This window comes from Anomalospiza imberbis, chromosome 2, assembly GCF_031753505.1.
Source record: "Anomalospiza imberbis isolate Cuckoo-Finch-1a 21T00152 chromosome 2, ASM3175350v1, whole genome shotgun sequence".
Taxonomy (NCBI): Eukaryota; Metazoa; Chordata; class Aves; order Passeriformes; family Viduidae; genus Anomalospiza; species Anomalospiza imberbis.
In genome coordinates, this window is record NC_089682.1 from 97,069,510 (window position 1) to 97,086,664 (window position 17,155).

At 39.3% G+C, this 17,155-nt stretch overlaps 1 protein-coding gene across 9 annotated transcripts in view; it reads right to left on the reverse strand.

Annotated features, from left to right (window-relative positions):
* The window catches only part of KLF12 (KLF transcription factor 12), a 229,750-nt gene that overhangs the window by 167,747 nt on the left and 44,848 nt on the right, over positions 1-17,155 (reverse strand). Inside the window, exon 1 of one of the 9 annotated variants that reach the window (XM_068182325.1) lies at positions 8,428-8,449. The exons of the other annotated variants lie outside the window; for them this stretch is intronic. The gene's annotated coding sequence lies outside the window, so the exon portion shown is untranslated. Of the gene's footprint in view, positions 1-8,427; positions 8,450-17,155 lie in introns of those variants that run through there. 9 annotated transcript variants of the gene reach the window in all.

Consider the following 17,155-nt stretch of genomic DNA (forward strand, 5'->3'; position numbering starts at 1 on the left):
ATAAGATTCCTTTTTTCTACAGCAAGAAGAAACCAAATAAATTTGGTTGGTTACACCTAGTCCATTTTGAAAACCTGTCTTGATAAGATTAGATGCCCTGGTTGTGCCACCCCAACCAGCACGGCTACCCCCTGGTGGAGCTGAGCAAGACTCCTGGACCACATTAAAGGAGCATGAGACAAGTTACAGGACAATCATGCTGAGCATATTTCAGGAAAGACGGAAGTCCCTCCGGGTGCAGAGGTAGCCATACCTCTACAAATAGATCACTTTTGAACATATAAACCCACACAGTTCATTAGTTCACAAGTCCAGACTGGTATCACTTTTACTTATCTTTTACATACAGATAATTTTAAAGAAAACTCACATTAATACATTAACACATTACTCCTTGTGCTATTTTTACTCTTTTATAATTCAGATAGGTATGGGAACATACATTTGGAAAAGACCAACTCATTTGCAAAGTTAAGTCATTTGCTGAATCAGGATTTACTAACTTTTCCCTCCACAAAACAAACTCCTTATTTGGACATAAGGGGGCTAGTCACCTTCTTACATAATCTATTTTTTTTCCAAGTATGCACTTTTCTTCTTGAAAGCCCTTAGATCTGTATTTTGACTTCTGCAACCCCTTTCAAAGGCCCTGAGTCACACCAAACTTCCCCAAAACCATCAAGACTTCTCCCAGACTCATCAAGACCACCCTTGCCATCAGGTAAGGCAGGATCACTGAAAGCTCAGTTTCAGCACTATTCAGAGATGAACACAGGTTATCCTCAACCCAGTGTTAAGGACAGCTATCCTTGTAGTAACAGTGATCACACACTTGTCCTTTTTCCCTAAGTTTCTGACTCTTGCAGGGACATTCATAAACTCCATAAAATGACATTTTGCACAAGCTACAGATAAAATATACATTAACCACAAGCTACAGATCCACAACAGGCCTTGGCACTTAAAACTGATATAGGATAGAAGATGCTGGCATACAGTCCAGCACTGAACTGAGAATATCCCGAAGTCTTCCTCAACTGCACTTCAAGTGTCTCCCTTTCCTGACTTGGGTCTGGTCCCCAGGATATTTGTAAACTCAGTGTTGTACCACTGTAACTGAAACTAGCCAATACACTTTGCCACAAAGCTTTGCCAAAAAAAAAAAAAAAAAAAAAAAAAAATTTGAAATTCCAATACACGGCACTGTCCCACCAGCAGTCACTACAAGCTGCAAGACAAACCATGTAGTACAGCCTAAAACTCATTCAGTTTAGGTTAAGTGTAACTGCAGACCTGACAAGACCAAAGGATCACTTGCTATGCATCCTGACAACTGTGATCATAAGGGTTATTCTGACCCCAGCTGAAGTTTTTGCCAATTTTTGACTGCAACTGCTGTTCAAACAAGGTACAGTTACTTACTTTAATATGCCAGCACCTACGCCAACATCTTTGTTGTTCTGCTGTAATGTCATAACAAAAAAGTTGCTCAAAATACTTCTGAAAATTACCTCAATGCTTCAACTTCTGGTTTTCAGATACTTTAATAAAAGTAAAGAGAAGCAGGAGGTATAGAGCAGGATGCTTGTTGCTAGGTGATGCCTAGTTCTCTTGAACTCCTAAAGACTGAAATATTTATCCAGACTCCCACGAAGAATGACATCTAGCAGGGAGAAGAGACACACACATGTACTAAAGTACATCAGGATTCAAAGTAAGAAGCAACAACTCTGCCACCTGCTTGGTCCCTAGGGCACCTAAGATGAGAGGACGGCAGTCTGGGATGGGGATGATGCAGCTCCTCCTAAACATCTACCCCAACTTTCACTGTGCCTATAGGGAGAGATGCCTCCAATACATTCATGCCAAACCAGAATGATCTCAATGCCGCTGGAATCACGGCAACACAAGTAAATAACGTCTTTGGCTACTTGACCATAAAGCAATGTTGTTTTCCTGATGCTTGGGGTACTTTTCCCCAAACCACTATACTCTGACAACGGGTTTCCATTAAAAAAAAACATGCAGTTGGCCAAATGTGGATGAAGAATTAATCAACTGAACACACAACCTTCATGCCATGTTCCTCCTGCTCCTCAGTTTAAAGGGTTTATACTAAATGTTCACCAAGTGCTTACACAATCTTTCAGTAGAGGCTTAGAGGAATAAACATTATTCTTTACAGGGTCTTTTATTTGACATTAATGAATTATTCTGAACAGCTTCAAGGGTAAATCCCAGACCTCCTGAGTCTTCAAGATGAATTCCAAGAACAATTTGCTCTCCCTTGAACTTAAATGTCTGGTTTGACAACTATTAGATAAACTTTCAGAGAAAGATGAAGTCTTTCAGTAACACTTAAAAAGCCCTGCTACTGCATCAATGTACACAAATTACATTAGAAAGTGTATGTGCACACTGATAATATCTTAAATATAGAACAGGACTTAGTTAAACTCTGGAGAAGTAGTGGAGTCATCAAATGACTGGATTTAGGTAATAATCAGTGGTCAATCTAGAAGAGTGCAATAAATTGCAGGGAGCAGAGAAAAACAAATACTACTCTTTGACTTCTTATTCTAAAAGTAGTGAACTTCGACACCCAGTTGTTTGAATGGATAGCTCTGAAACCTTGATACTCCCTTCACAATTCTAGCTTAAACAGAATGACATTGTTTTTCATTATATCCAAATGAAACAAATAGCGATAAACACAATCACCCATCACTTTGGGCAGCTTCTCTGACATACGGAAATGCTCAGTTACAGTGCAGGACAAGGTCTGTTAGTGCACCACCTTATCCTCATACATAGTTCAAACTCTGTTAGAATGAATATTTTATTTACCAACCTGTTCACAATGGCAGAGGACTTGATGAGCCTTGTCTTGTTACAAAAATTACAGCTTTTATATATATACATACACACTTATACGTATATATTAATATAAAAATTTTCACATGTTCAGTCACAAATTTTTGATGAATTAGGCTTTTTTTGGTAAATAATTTTCTGAAGGAATATACATCAAGCATACTTTCTAATATATCATTCAAAGCAACACACATTTTAAAGCTTGGATGAAAACCCTAACTCCATTTCTGAATTCACAAAGAAATGCAATTAATTAAAAAATGTCATCTTTTCCCCTTCAGACTTTGTTTTTCCCCTTTCTTCAGCAAACAGTATATATTTCTCTCCATATAAGGATTATTCAAGATTTGTACTCATAAGGGCTTATGAGCATCTGAAAGAAGTATTTAAAATAATATTTAAATATTTAAAAGTGGTTATTCCTAATTCAGATTGGGATTATGTATGTTTTGTTTCTACCTTTTGTTTGGACTTTATATTAAACAAATGGGATTAGGTGTACTAAAAATGAAGTAAAACTTTAAATGAAATGGAAAGTAAACCACAGGAAAACTGCTTGTGCCTCAAGGAGGATAAGAAGGAAGAGATCTGCTAGTTACTTTTCCATATCTCTGCAGTGGGGGAAGGGATAAAGATCAACCTCTCTAGCAGGAGAGTTCCATCAAGACTAGATTGGCACAACAGATACTGCATATGAAAGGTCCTAACTTTACAGATTTCCTACTCTTATTTTGTCCTGATAATACAGATTAGCATTACCAGACATTATCACTCATTGTGCCACTTCTGCTTTAATGCTTTGACTCAAACTAGGTTTATGCTCAGTACAGAATCGAGCCAGCCTTACCTGAGGTACAGGCAGCAGTACTTATTCTCTCTTCTCCAAGCTGCAATATAATCTTCTATATTCTAACTCATTCCAAACATAAAACAAGGATTTTCTATACCTTCTGTTAGGATGCTGCTGAATCCCAGAGACCACCAGAAGAATAAATAAGCCTCACACTTGTATGCACTTATAAATGAAATTACCTGATCTTAAGAACCAGTTTACGTAGGAATACAATTTCTACATGGATCATGTCTCTGATGTTTCTCAATGTGATGGCAACCTCCTGATCACCTGATGTGAGGGACGGTGGATGAACCCCTAAGGCCTCATGCTACAAGTCCAAAGGAATGAGAGAAACTTCACGGCACACCTGTGTCAAAATCTGCTCTTTGGTCAAGGCAGCTGTAGTGAGCAGAGCTACCAGTGTTTTAGCCTGCAAGAAAGTCTGAAACACATGAATGCCTGAAACAGATTAATACTGCCTCAGATGGCAAATACCACCCTTACATCACTCAAAATTTTCTAAAGTGCATCCTCACAGTTGACTTCAGAGGGAAAACCAAGACAATGGAAAAATCAGAGCAGGAATAAAAAATGTAACACTATGTAGTAGTTTATATAAACCCCGGTATATCTTCCCTTTTTACACTGTGCAAGATGTTGTAACAGAAGTTAGAAAATGGCAGTAACCACCATCCCAGCATGGACAAAATACTGTGCAGCTCTCCATCACAGTGTCAAACACTCTGAGCCAACTTTCACAGAAAAGGCACCTAAAGAATAAGCAAAAACCAGAGAAGTTGTGCCCATTAAAATTCCTTTGAAAGAGGGAACAAAATTGTTCCCACAAGCAGCAGAAAAAAGCTGAACAAGCTTCAAGTTTATACATCACCAGAAGGTGGTTGTAAAATCAGTGCTGATGTTGCTGAGGCCTGCATAGGCAGCAAGAGCCAACACCTCATCCCACCAAGTCCCAGCCTGGAGATGGTCACCACTTCACAAGTCCCCACATATTCAACTTCTACCTCACTGCATCAATAAATGCAAGATAAGTTAGCAAAACCCCAAACTGCTTAAACAAATCTATTCTGATCCTTCAAAGTAGAGGCAGCAATAGTTATGAGGTGGCCTTGACCTCCCTAACTACAGCCACAGCATCTAAGGACAGGCTTCCACAATTTACCCTAAAGTTGGGAAAAAAGAGCAAAGAAAACCAAGCAAATGCTATTCCAAGTTGCGGTACACACTGAAGAACCCCAGCTTCCAGGCTCAGTTATGCTTCTAAGAAATAAAGTCATAACCTGAGTGCATCCCGCTCTACATAGTAGAAAATAATGTTCAGGTCCTATTCGTGACTTTGCACAACAAATTCCAACACTGTATTTTTGAAAACTTGGGCCCCTTCTTTTGCTTTCCATTAGAAATATATCAATAAAATGCTTTTTCAAGAAAACAGTATGGTATCTACAGCACTGTATCTATCTATGTGCCTGTGTAGTTACATAATCAGGCTCTAAACGAGGGGTACTACATGACACCAGAGATGCTATTAATCAATTTAAGGAGCCTATTTGGCTGGCATCCTACAAATGTGGGTGATGAGTGTCTATTTTAATAGGAAAGTACACTCTCTAAAACTGATCAATTGACCACAAGTGTTTCAATTAATAATTTTTAATGTCTTTTCTCCTAGCCTGCCCTTCCTTAAAAGTGCAGACTGGCATTATTACTAATAATCATCTCTCGGCGTACTGGAGGCAAAAGGTTCAGAAAATGGAGAAATTCCAAAATCTGTCAATGCACCATTCCCATCAGGCACTGACCAGCTCGAAACAGCTTCACTACCAGATTCAACAGCTACAAATCTTTTAGTAGCAATTTGAAATCCACAGAAAATCACTGAAGCATACTCATGCTCTTGATGCCTTCTGAAGGAATGAGGAGGATAAAATTTATCCTAGAGAATTTCCACTGTAAACTCTCCATCCCAGCTTTTCAAGCTACCAATACATGGTAAAGTTCAGCAAAAGCCATCATTAACCTTAGGAAATGGTACACGTGTCTGGAGATCCACCCAATACATACCTGGTCATATTCCATCAGCTTCCCTAGACCTCATCATCTTCCTCCTTGTTCCAACAGCCCTCATATTTTTGACGAAACACACAGATGGCTCTGATTATTTTCCTGTCCTTGTTTAGACAGAAATGTATTTGCTTCTCCCCTTTGGAGAAGGGGATGGTTGGGAAATAATTTCATGCAGTATTCCAGGGGGACATAAGTATGTAGTCAGATTTGCAGATTAAATTCCAAAATCTAGAAGTAGCCTGATTTCCAAAGGTAATTTGTACTTTCCAGTCTCCTACTGAGATGACTGCAGCAGCCTGCAGGACTCACCATCTGCATGCAGCAAGCCAGTGACATTTCATTCTGCAGACCAGCACAGGCAAACAACCCCCTTAATCATGGCCTGGCAATTGTTCTCATTCACAGCCCAGAAACCATAACCTGAAGAGCAACTTTAGCAGATAAAGTTCTTGCCAAGTGGCAGGTTCATCTCACCTACTGACAGACACCTACACCTGCGCTAGCTGCCCTTCACGGCTTTGCAGCTAAAGGACAGAAAGGGGCAGTGTAAGGGCCTGAGTCACTGTCACTGCAGCCAGTCCAGCAAGTGCTTTTGACAAAAAATCATTTTAAATGAAACAGTACTTGGTTGTCTGCAAAGTGAAGGGTACTGTAAGTTTTAAGAGCTTTGGTTTTTTTAAACCAGTCTTGGGTTCATTTGTTTTCCTGATCAAACACTCTAAATTTTAAGACTTAAGAAGAGACCATTTCAATGGAGCCAGGAGGACTTGGAAAAGCATCCAATTTTTACAAGAGCTTAGAGGGGGGAAAAAGGAAAAACAGAAAAGTAACTTGAGTTTAAATACTACTGTCAAGCAGGAACTGGTGACACCAGCCATGCTAAGTTTCCTATACACCAAAGCTCATTAGTTGTATAGACATCATCATTAAAAAAATACAAAAATCAGAAACTGAGAATGGTAAGGAAATCACATTGCCTGATTTAGTAAATGAAAGACAAAAACACTGCAATGAAAAAATCCTGTATTTTATGAGGTAACGCACAATTGTAAAGACCAAAGTTTTTCACAAACTTGGCCAGACTGCTGATCCCATAGTCTGTGTCACCCCAGTAAAACAAATCAACTCCAAGTTTATGCTCCCAATATTCTCACTCCCATAGTAGAAAGTGGACTCATTGTATTTAATTATCTTTCAGGGAAGAGAATGCAACAAATAAATTAATACACATAATTAATCACAAGAGACATGAAAACCAGAGGCAATACCACTGACAAGAAACATTTTCTTTTTCTTCCCCCTCAGTACTCCAGGTGTAACAAAAACAATGTGACAATATGGATGCTGTTTAGAATTAAGCATGCCTTCTATCCAAGACACCCAAAAACCTGTCCTTTCCTAACCTACATGATTCATAACCCCCACAAATTATCCCGATGCAGAACATCATGAATTACACAAACAACTTGACTCACCATTTCCCCAAAGATAAATTCAACAACTCCTTGACAATCAAAGCTTTTGTTTTACTACCAGTTCCCTTTGATTACTTTTTTGACTTGCAGGTAACACCTGACATGATACGTGACTTCAAACGCTTAAAGCAGTCCAACTGGCAATAGAAGACACTTAAGCTGAAGATGCATTGGGGCTATACCCATCCTCAGCTTACTGCCAGAAATACACCTACCTGGTATTTTGCAATTATGAGGAAGCTCCTAAATTAGATCAACTACTGAAAAATATTTCTGTAATTTGATTATGTAAGAGATAGCCAACACAGCTTCTGCTATTTTACCAATTTCAAACAGTTGCCCATCATCTACTGCCAGTATCTTGGAGTTCACCACGCCTTTTCTACCACCCTTTGGTGACACAGTTTCTTCTTTCCATGTTACTCTAACACAGAAACATTGCAGTTGTCCATCTCATGCCTTAAGGATCCACCTTTCTCAGGTTCAAGAACCCTTCACCCACCCTTGAGACACAGGGTCCTGGCCCAGGAGGGAAATGTTCTTTTCTCAACCACTGGACATCCCTTTCCACCTTCCCTTGCTCCCAGGATAGGCTTCTGGTAGGTGAGTTGGCAGCTTCTGCAGCTCAAATGCAGTTGCCTCCATGCATACCTTGGCATCAATGCCATAACTGGCACCTTCACAGCCCCACACTTCAGCAGGGTGAGCCTGCTAACCAGACCACCCTGTCCTCACCCCATGAAGTGAGCAGTCTCATGTTCCACTGCCTGACATTCAGTGGCTTCAAAAGAGTTTAAAATTACAATCTAAACCAAGGTGATATAGAATTTGCGAACCCAATACTCCTCTGTGCTTTGTCCTACCTACCCTCATCACTACTGTTACCATAGCTCACTCTTCACCTTCTTCCCTGAGCTCCAGTCTTGGGCAGACTGCTCATCCAGAGGCACTAATCCAACAACAACCCTCTCACTATCACTGAAACTGGTTTTATTCCCACTAGACAGTCAAATCCTGACTCCATCTTGCTGTTTAATACATTACTATGAAAGATTTCAAGGCTGGGTTTCTTTCTTAATATAAAAGCTAATTATTTCTTCTATATCCTTAGTTGTGCTCCTGATTATTCAGTAGGTACAAATATTCCCTGTTCTCCACCTTCTGAGTTTTCAATATCCTGAACTCACTGCCAGCAGTAGAGTGGCCGGTGCTACCTACTCCAAGACACCATGAAACACAACCTGTCTCGTACAATGCTCTCCTACTGGAAAGATTTTGTTACGAAACACAAAGCAATTAGGAGAGCATCACCACAGGAGCAAACTTCAGTTAATAACACCACCAGACACAACTGAAGTACTGACAGTGGTCCAGAAGCGAACAGCAGATTTTGCTGCATGTTGGAATATTAAGACATTCTGGAAACAGTTTTATTAAAAGCAGAGGTAGCTGCAATAGTCTTTGTAATAAACATAAGGAATACTGCAAGCAACTTACACTCCCACAAGTGGCAAGTGTCATCATCCTAATGATAACCCCTACCGAGTTGCATCCTGTAGAGTTATCACAATTAAGATTCTGTTAAAATACCCATTACAAATATCTATTTTTAATTAACTGTAATTCAGACTTATAATATGAAGCAGGTTGTAACTGGATGATTTTCATAAGACAATGAATTAAAGATCAGAAAAAGAAAATAAAGATTAGCCTCTTGGGGGGGGGGGAAAGGAAATCAACCCAATTTCAATATATATGGGAAAAAGTAATATAAGTCAATAAAAACAAAAATCATAAATTTTGGTTACACAGACCAAGTTTTATAGATAATAAAAAAGTAAACCACTGAAAATAAGTCCCCTAAGTGTGCATTTACAATTTAAAAAGAACAGAACAAAAATCAGTGTTACAGGCCTGAAGTTGATATGGGAGAAAATATGGAGGTGAAAACAATGTCTGCTCTATGCTCTACTAGACCCTTCACAGCATAGCTTAAAAAAATAAAAAGGAAAAAAGTAAATTAAAAAATGCATGCAGATATTTCTACAAACCCATACAGGGAATGCACATAAGGGTTAAAACCCAAACTGCTCCCAACAGGACCATATTCAGCACAGGTGGATTTACTATCCCTCTTTGGCCCATAAGGCCCTGGTACCAAACCAAAGTCTTACAGCTGGGGAGGGCTAACAGGGCTTCTTACATGTAAGGGCCATTTTCACCAGCTCCATTGTTTTTAGTCTTAATCCCATTCAAGCATTAGTCAGATTATTTTGTTTTTCCAGTCTGATACATGGAGAAAGCCCACTTTTCTCATCTCTCTTATCAACTGACCAAGTGACAACAACATGACATCAGTCTGGTGACCCATCTTCCTGTCTGCTTCCATGTCCTGCTGTGCGCAGCAGGCACGCTAGAATACAAGTGTCAAGCAGTCAATAAATCTCAACAAGCCCCCAATCTTAAGGGCATCAAAAATGATTAAATCATCCTCTTTTATGAAAAAAAATCTCATGGACTGGGGCCAGCAGTTTAAAGGGCTTTGACAAGCGAAGAAGGATTAAAACAAGCCAGCACCACTTCAAACTGAAAAGCAGAGAGGTCTGGCTTCCTAATAAGCAAATTCACCAAAAAGCCACAAGCTTAACTGAAAACATCTTAACCTGCAGTATGTCACCAAATACAAGTAAGCTCTTTCAAACATGTACTTTAAGAAATAATGCCATATTTTCTTTATTGATGTTCTTCTTATCTGCATTTGAAAAGAGCCCACAAGGAAACACTCTATTGAATGAGTTCAGGAGGAGCATATTATCTAAATACGCACATTTGTATTAATATCCAGGGATGACATTCACAAATATCTTCCTACTATCCTGCAAATGCCCTCAAAACAAACATCTCTACACTGTATCAGGGGTGTAGAAGTTGCAAAGAAGCTGCTCTTGAGAAGCTCTGAAGGCCAGCATGCCAGAAAGGGCAACCACAGCACCTGCTCTCTCTTATGAGCTTTTCCATACCCTGCACTCAGTGCAGTCAGACTATCACTGTTTCTAGACTCTGAGAAGAGAAGGGCAATAAATTCTCAAGACAGAAGACTTAGTAAATAGCTGTAACATACCTCTTCTTGAAGTGCAACAAGGACAAGACGTAGCTGTGTCGAGTTCTACTGCTCCAGGACTCAGCTTCCTGCCCAAGTCATCTCCCCCTCTTTCATCTCCCAAGCTAGATCAAGACAAAACACCCCTTCCACAGAAGTGAGGGGCATTTACACTATATTAAGTGAACATTAAGCTTCAAGCAGCTGGTCTACATTAGCTTAAGTTGAAGCTGCCACCACTCTGGAGGCAAGGTCCCACAAGACCATGGCATTTTCCAAGCTGTTCCCAAACTGAAAGAACTCAGCAGGCAGTGATTGCATAGCTAGAATAGTATCTGACTTTTTCCCCCGCTCCAGCCAGCAGTATGCCAGATCAGGATACTCATCACCTGGCCCTCTGCTGCTTTCACAATTTCATTTTCTTTCTTGCCACCTAAAGAGTCATCAATAGAAAATTCACACAAATTGTAAAAACTACGATAGAGGAAACCTCAAAAGATCATCTAGTTTCTCCCTAGCAATTTGCACCACTGTGATTACCTCAAAAATCGTTCCATCTCTATTGTATCTATTATAGACAAGCTTCAGGAAAAGAATCACTGAACCTGCAAAGAAAAACTGCCTGTAGCACCAAGATTTCATCCTGATTCATTCTAAAGACAGAATATCTGCTTTAGCATATCACTAGGACCACAAATAGAACAATACTCAGGGTATGGAGCTGAGAGCTTGCTCTGATATTTACTTCAATTGCTCCTAAAGACATCTATGAAGTAAACATTTTTTCAACACAAAATTAGGATTAAAGCTGCCCACAAAATATGACATGTCTTTTAAGGACGTTTTCCAAATCAACTATCATAGATGATCTCTGCAAAATTATTTGAAGATGGAAAGCAATATGAGCATCTATGATAAAGTTTTAGCTGTCCTGAACAAGAGAGAATGTAAGAACAATATGTTTTCATTCCTCAGTATGAGATAATAGAATACTCTTTTAAATTGAAAAAAAATGCTTACACAACAGCAATCATTCCTCCAGCTTATTTAAAACTGACTTCATACACAAGCTTTGTGATCCATGCCCCCCAAAAACAACAGGAGTGACAAAAAGGCAGTTCCTTCATGTAGAAGTCCATGTTCCCCTGGCTAAATTTATTTTCCCAGAGAGGCAAGGCTATTGCTAACCCCAGTCAGATGAAGTTTCAAGATACCACTGAACTCCAATACTGGCACATCTAGGTCATTACAAAGTCTGTGGAGCTGATGATCTAACTGGTTGAGATCCCTAGTGAAATATGAGTCAGTACTTGGTCCATGTTTTGTTTTGGTTTTTTTTTTAATTTCAATGCATCTCAAGGTACAAAAAGACAAACATAAATTTGTGAGTGCAAATCTACACCCAAGTCTGCACATTAGCAATGAACAGTAGTGAATGCACTCAACACTATTTTCACAACTACAATGAAAATATTTTTAGTACAGTAAAAAGAGAGAAGAAAATTTAGACACTCTCGAAGTAATCACATGCAGAAATTATATCTACAGACACTTTGAAATATCTCTGGATCTTTTGGGATTTGGTTATATCTTACTAGTCACACCCAGAGAATCACCACAAATAATACCAGGATTTTTTTTCCTATTGCATAACAAGACCTTACAAGCTAATTTATTTAATATTACTATAATTTGATCACAGAGGGTGAATATAGTTTTGGCTATATGGATTTTTAGGTAAGTAATGGTCAGACAGAATGATTCACTGCTGTACTGTGGCATAGGGATGCACTGACTGAAATGGGTATTAGTAAATCCATTATCCTAAGCTTTCATTGGTACGGAGAAATTATGTAACTTTTAATTATCTTCTCTTATATGTTGTAGTCACATGAGACAACAATGCTGTTAAAAGCAGCAATGAGCATAAACACACACTTGTGAAAGACAAGGCCAGACTAAGAGCAATGGAAAAGAAACAGCAAGAAGGGGAAAAAAATTACTCAAAAGCAGATGAAAAGTAGAGAAGGAAAACAAATACATTTGCTGCAACTCACGCTACTTCATCCGCATTTTCTTCACTCCTCAGAAATGGAAACATAGGTGTATTAATCATACGGAAGACCACCAAGCTTACTGCCACCATAGAAGAAACCTTCAAACCCTGGGGTGTAAAACTAGGGTTCTACACAAAATTTCTTTAAAAATATTAAACAGATATGCAAACTACAACTAATGGAAAAATACAATTTAAATTTATTTGCTTTGTTAATTTCTGTGTAAGTCTAATATTTTTATGAGCTTTTTTTCAGGGAAGTAGCAAATGAGCCCAGCAACTGACTGCTCTTTTGTGACTGTGCCCTCCTACTGCCTCTAAAACAGACGTATCTGTAAATTTTTGCTTTCTTGCTCACACTCCAGTGCCCCAGTTTTGTCATTTTTAGCAATTCCTTCCTGTGTGAACAAGCCTGAGCCTAAGTGTTTTCTTTCACACACCAACAGGAAACCCTGCCTCCTAACCTGCAAACAGGGTGCAGGGAGAGGTGCAAGGAAGAAGCATGGCCAAGACAGAAAATTTCATGTAAAACCAGGGAAATGAGAGAATAGATAAGCAGTCTAGAAGAAGAAGGGTTAAAAGTGCTATCTAGAGCAAAGCAAAAAACCCACTATGATTTATCACGTACACCAGATAAATTGTCTTTCACCTCCAATTACTTGACTACACAGCACAGCTAGATCACTTGGCCTCATGATGTATTCACCAGCTACTCCAAGTCCCACTAGCAGCCAATTTCTAGGTGCCAACACTGTACAACAGCTTCATTAAAACTGGTATGACAGGACAAAGTTTCAGCAGGTTTGCAGGTGACAAAATCTGGGGAGGCCAATACACTGAAGGGCAGCACTGCCATTCAAAGTGATCTCAGCTAGTTAGAGGAATGTTTTGTCAGGAACATTGTGAAATTCAGCAAAGGCAAATGGCAGGTCCTGCACCTAGGGAAAAATAACTCCAAGAACCAGTACATGCTGGGGCCGACAAGCAACTTGGCAGAAAAGGAGCTGGGGTCCCAGTGGATGAAAACTTCACCATGAGCCAGAAATGGGCCTTCTTGGAAAAGAAGGCGAACAGCCTTATGGAATACATTAGGAAGAGCATCATCAGCAAGTTGAGGGAGATGATCCTTCCTCTCTGCTCTGCTGAGACATCTGGAGTACCGGGTCCAGTGCTGAGCCTCCCAGCACAAGACAGACATGAACACAACAGCATCCAAGACAGGTCACCAACCTGAAACACACGGTGGTTCTTGAGGGCCAGCAAGAGAGCTGTAAGAGTTGGAACTGCTGAGCCTCAGGAAGGAGAAGAATTGGTGGGGAACTCAGCGATCTCTGCAACTACTTAATACACTGCAAAGACAACAGAGGAGTCCAACTCCTCTCTGAACCAGGCAGGAACAAAACCCAAGTTAAAGGCCACAATTGCAGCAAGTGGAATTTTGATTAAGGAAATTAGAAAATGAAGTTTCTATGATAAAGGTTATCAAAAACTGCAACAGATTGACTAAAAGGTCACTGAAAGTTCATCCTTGGAGATATTCAACACTTGACTACCCAAGGGTTGGAGCAACCTCAATGAACTCGGAGCTGCTTTGTGCAGGGACTGGACCAAATAAATGCTCTACAGACACACCCTGCAACCTATGTCAGTCTACCATTCAGACGGTTTTTCCTCCTGTGTATATTAGGTTTCTCCCAGCAATAAGACTTTGACAATACAGTTCTTGAGAGTATAAAAACATTCCATCCCAGTGACACAAATTTTTAAGACCCAAAGTCCAGGGGAGCTTCACATAAGTTTTAGCATTCGCACAACTGGAATGAAAAAAAATCCCTCCAAATTCTGCTTTCCTTCTAAGCTGCTAAAAAACAAATATATTTTTTCTTCAGAACACCTAATCATGAATATGCAGATAAGTGTGTATGTAAAAATATATATTGTCCATTTATATGTATTTGATAACATATCTTGAAGTCTCCAAATTCTCATGGTTCTGAAGAGGTAGAACTCAGCAGCTTCATATTTAAGTACTATACCACAGAAACACAAATCACATAGTTAATTCTCAGTGTTTATTGTTTATTTATCTCACTGACATTTCAGCTTTCCCATAATACAAACTGTATTTTAAATCATTTCCTGTGCCACAGGTTTCCTATACTCGTGATGTTGACTAGTGTAACAAGAGCTATACCCACAGCTCATATAGACAGCAGAAAAGTGACAGAAGGTTTTGAACTGAAAATAAAGACCTGCATTACTTCAATGCTAAATCACATCCCACCACTAGTACATACTATTAGACTACATCTAGGGGACTTCAGTAGCTCAAATAAACTGCTCTGTCAAAGACTTTGGAAACTTTCAAGATGTGAAAAGCAAAGTAATAACAATTCCACCAGTTTGGATTGTTTTCTTCTATGCACACGATATGTTTACATAAGCATGTATATACCATCTGAGATATAAAATATATGCCAAAAGGAAATTTGTAGTTTCAGATTTTTATGTACAAACAAAGAATACAGATCACAGGAGAAAACAGAAGGAACAACTGATTTCTGTAGTTTCCCATCATCTGTGAACAGAGCACCAGGACACATACATGATATTAATCACCCAGGACTCCACAGATTGCATCAGCAGAATTACATATGGAATCCACAACTATTATTATACTTTGATGCTAAAGTTAGACTCCACACAGCACTGAGAGGACAAGTTCAATTCCCTCTTCACTTTAAAAGTGGTACAGCCTCAGATTGTATTCTTTCTCCCTTCTAGAAAGATAACTGTGTCCATATTGTATGTCAATTCCAAAATACTTAATAACTCCACATTCAAAGCGTGGTTTTCAGCAACATCAGTAATTTTTAATTTTTTTTTTTCAGTGGTATAACTGATTCCATATAGAAGCAGCAAGAAGGAACACAAAGCATACTGTGGAACATCTTGCTTGCATTTCAACTGTAAATCATGAAGGTCATGCTTGGTTTCAGGCCATGGGACAAACCTATCCTTGGGTAATTTCTCAAAGAGAGCAAAGTAGCTCTGCCTTGGTCCAGCTCACTACATGCACAGTACCTTTGGGCATCTCTCCAGAGCAGCCACCACCCTCAGCAAGGAATGCTCACCAGCACAGCTCTCCACGGACTACACAATCAGGTGTCCAAGGGCAAGCAACCATACCTTCCTCCCTGTGTAGCATCACACCAGGGGTAATGAGCATTCAACATGCTGTATAAGCAAGCAGCAATCAAGAAACTGGCAGCAGTACTCAGTGCAAAATAAAAAAAAATTAAAAAAAAAAAAAAAAAAAAAAAAAAAAAAAAAAAAAAACCAAATCCTGGAGCTGACACCAAATATCCAACTCTGTCCCATAACCATCTGTACATTGCAACAGTAATTTCAAAGAGAAATACCACATTTTTTAAATTATCAAATCATATGCTAACAAAAATATACAGCTCCGGAGAGAAAAGAGGAAGAACAACCCAAAAACCCTATACCACCAAGAAAGAAAAAAAAAAAAACACAACCCAACCACAAAAGCAAAGAATCCTCTTTCTCAAAATACAGTCACAAGTCTTTAGCTTTTTTAACTTTTAACCCATATTCTCCAGGGGAGGGATGGAGGATAAACACATGCTGCCTAAGACACCTTAACAATCTGTTAATTGACACATTTACTGTCATACTACTATTCATGAAACACAATGCCAGTTTCACCCTCATGGATTCTGAAGAGGAAAACACAGGTGATTTAAGTTAATTATTATCTTGGTGAGTAATAAAAGTATTTAGGGAAGTATGGCAAATACAGTTTTACCTATTAGTTCTCACTGAAAATCAGAGGGAAAAAAAAGACTTATGACAACTATTACAACTGCATAAATATAAACCAGGGCAGAGGAAAAAAACCCACATTGGTCAGTTCAAAATTTTAGTATCAGAAATTTGTAACTAATCCTTCAAGATAATGTATCAGTAATGCTACAGGCCTAGTGTTTCCTTTATCCATACATAAAAACACTGCCTCAATTGTGTGAGGTGCCAGACCATGCACAAGGTAGTCCAACTCCAGCAACATTTTTCATGCTGTACCACCTTTGTCCACCCCGGCCACAGCCTCTTCAGTTGTAAAACAGAGCATCAACTCTACCAGAAGACAGTCATGTTCTTGGTAAGGGCACAATTCATCAAAACAGAGGGACACATCTCAAAGCAATGCTGCCACTAGCTCCTTCTTTCCCACCCCCGCCCCCACTCTCAGCTGACATCACTGACTACTCTTGGCTCAGGAGAGGTTCCCCACCTCTGATGTTGAACTGAATGATTTGGAGAACTAAGGTCAGCAAACGGGCAAATCTACGATTGACTTTTAAAAATAATTAGTTTTCAGCCAGATTAGTGAACTCTGCTTGCCCAGAGGCCAAATCACTGCTGGAAACAACACACAGAAGGGAGTATGAATAGCAGAAGTGCAGATGGAGACCACTGCTTCCGACACAGCAAGGTGCAGGGTTTGCTTAGAGTCTCATCAAAACCCAACTGGTGGACAAATGGGAGAACAGGCAACCTGCTGCTACTGCAGAACTGAAAAACTCCCCAGAACTTTTTACATTCTTCATTAGTGGCATGAATTTTAAAAATCATATAAGACAACACATTAAATTGGTGTATAAAGACAGAGATGTCAAGAATTCATCAGCAAGACCTGGCAGAATGAT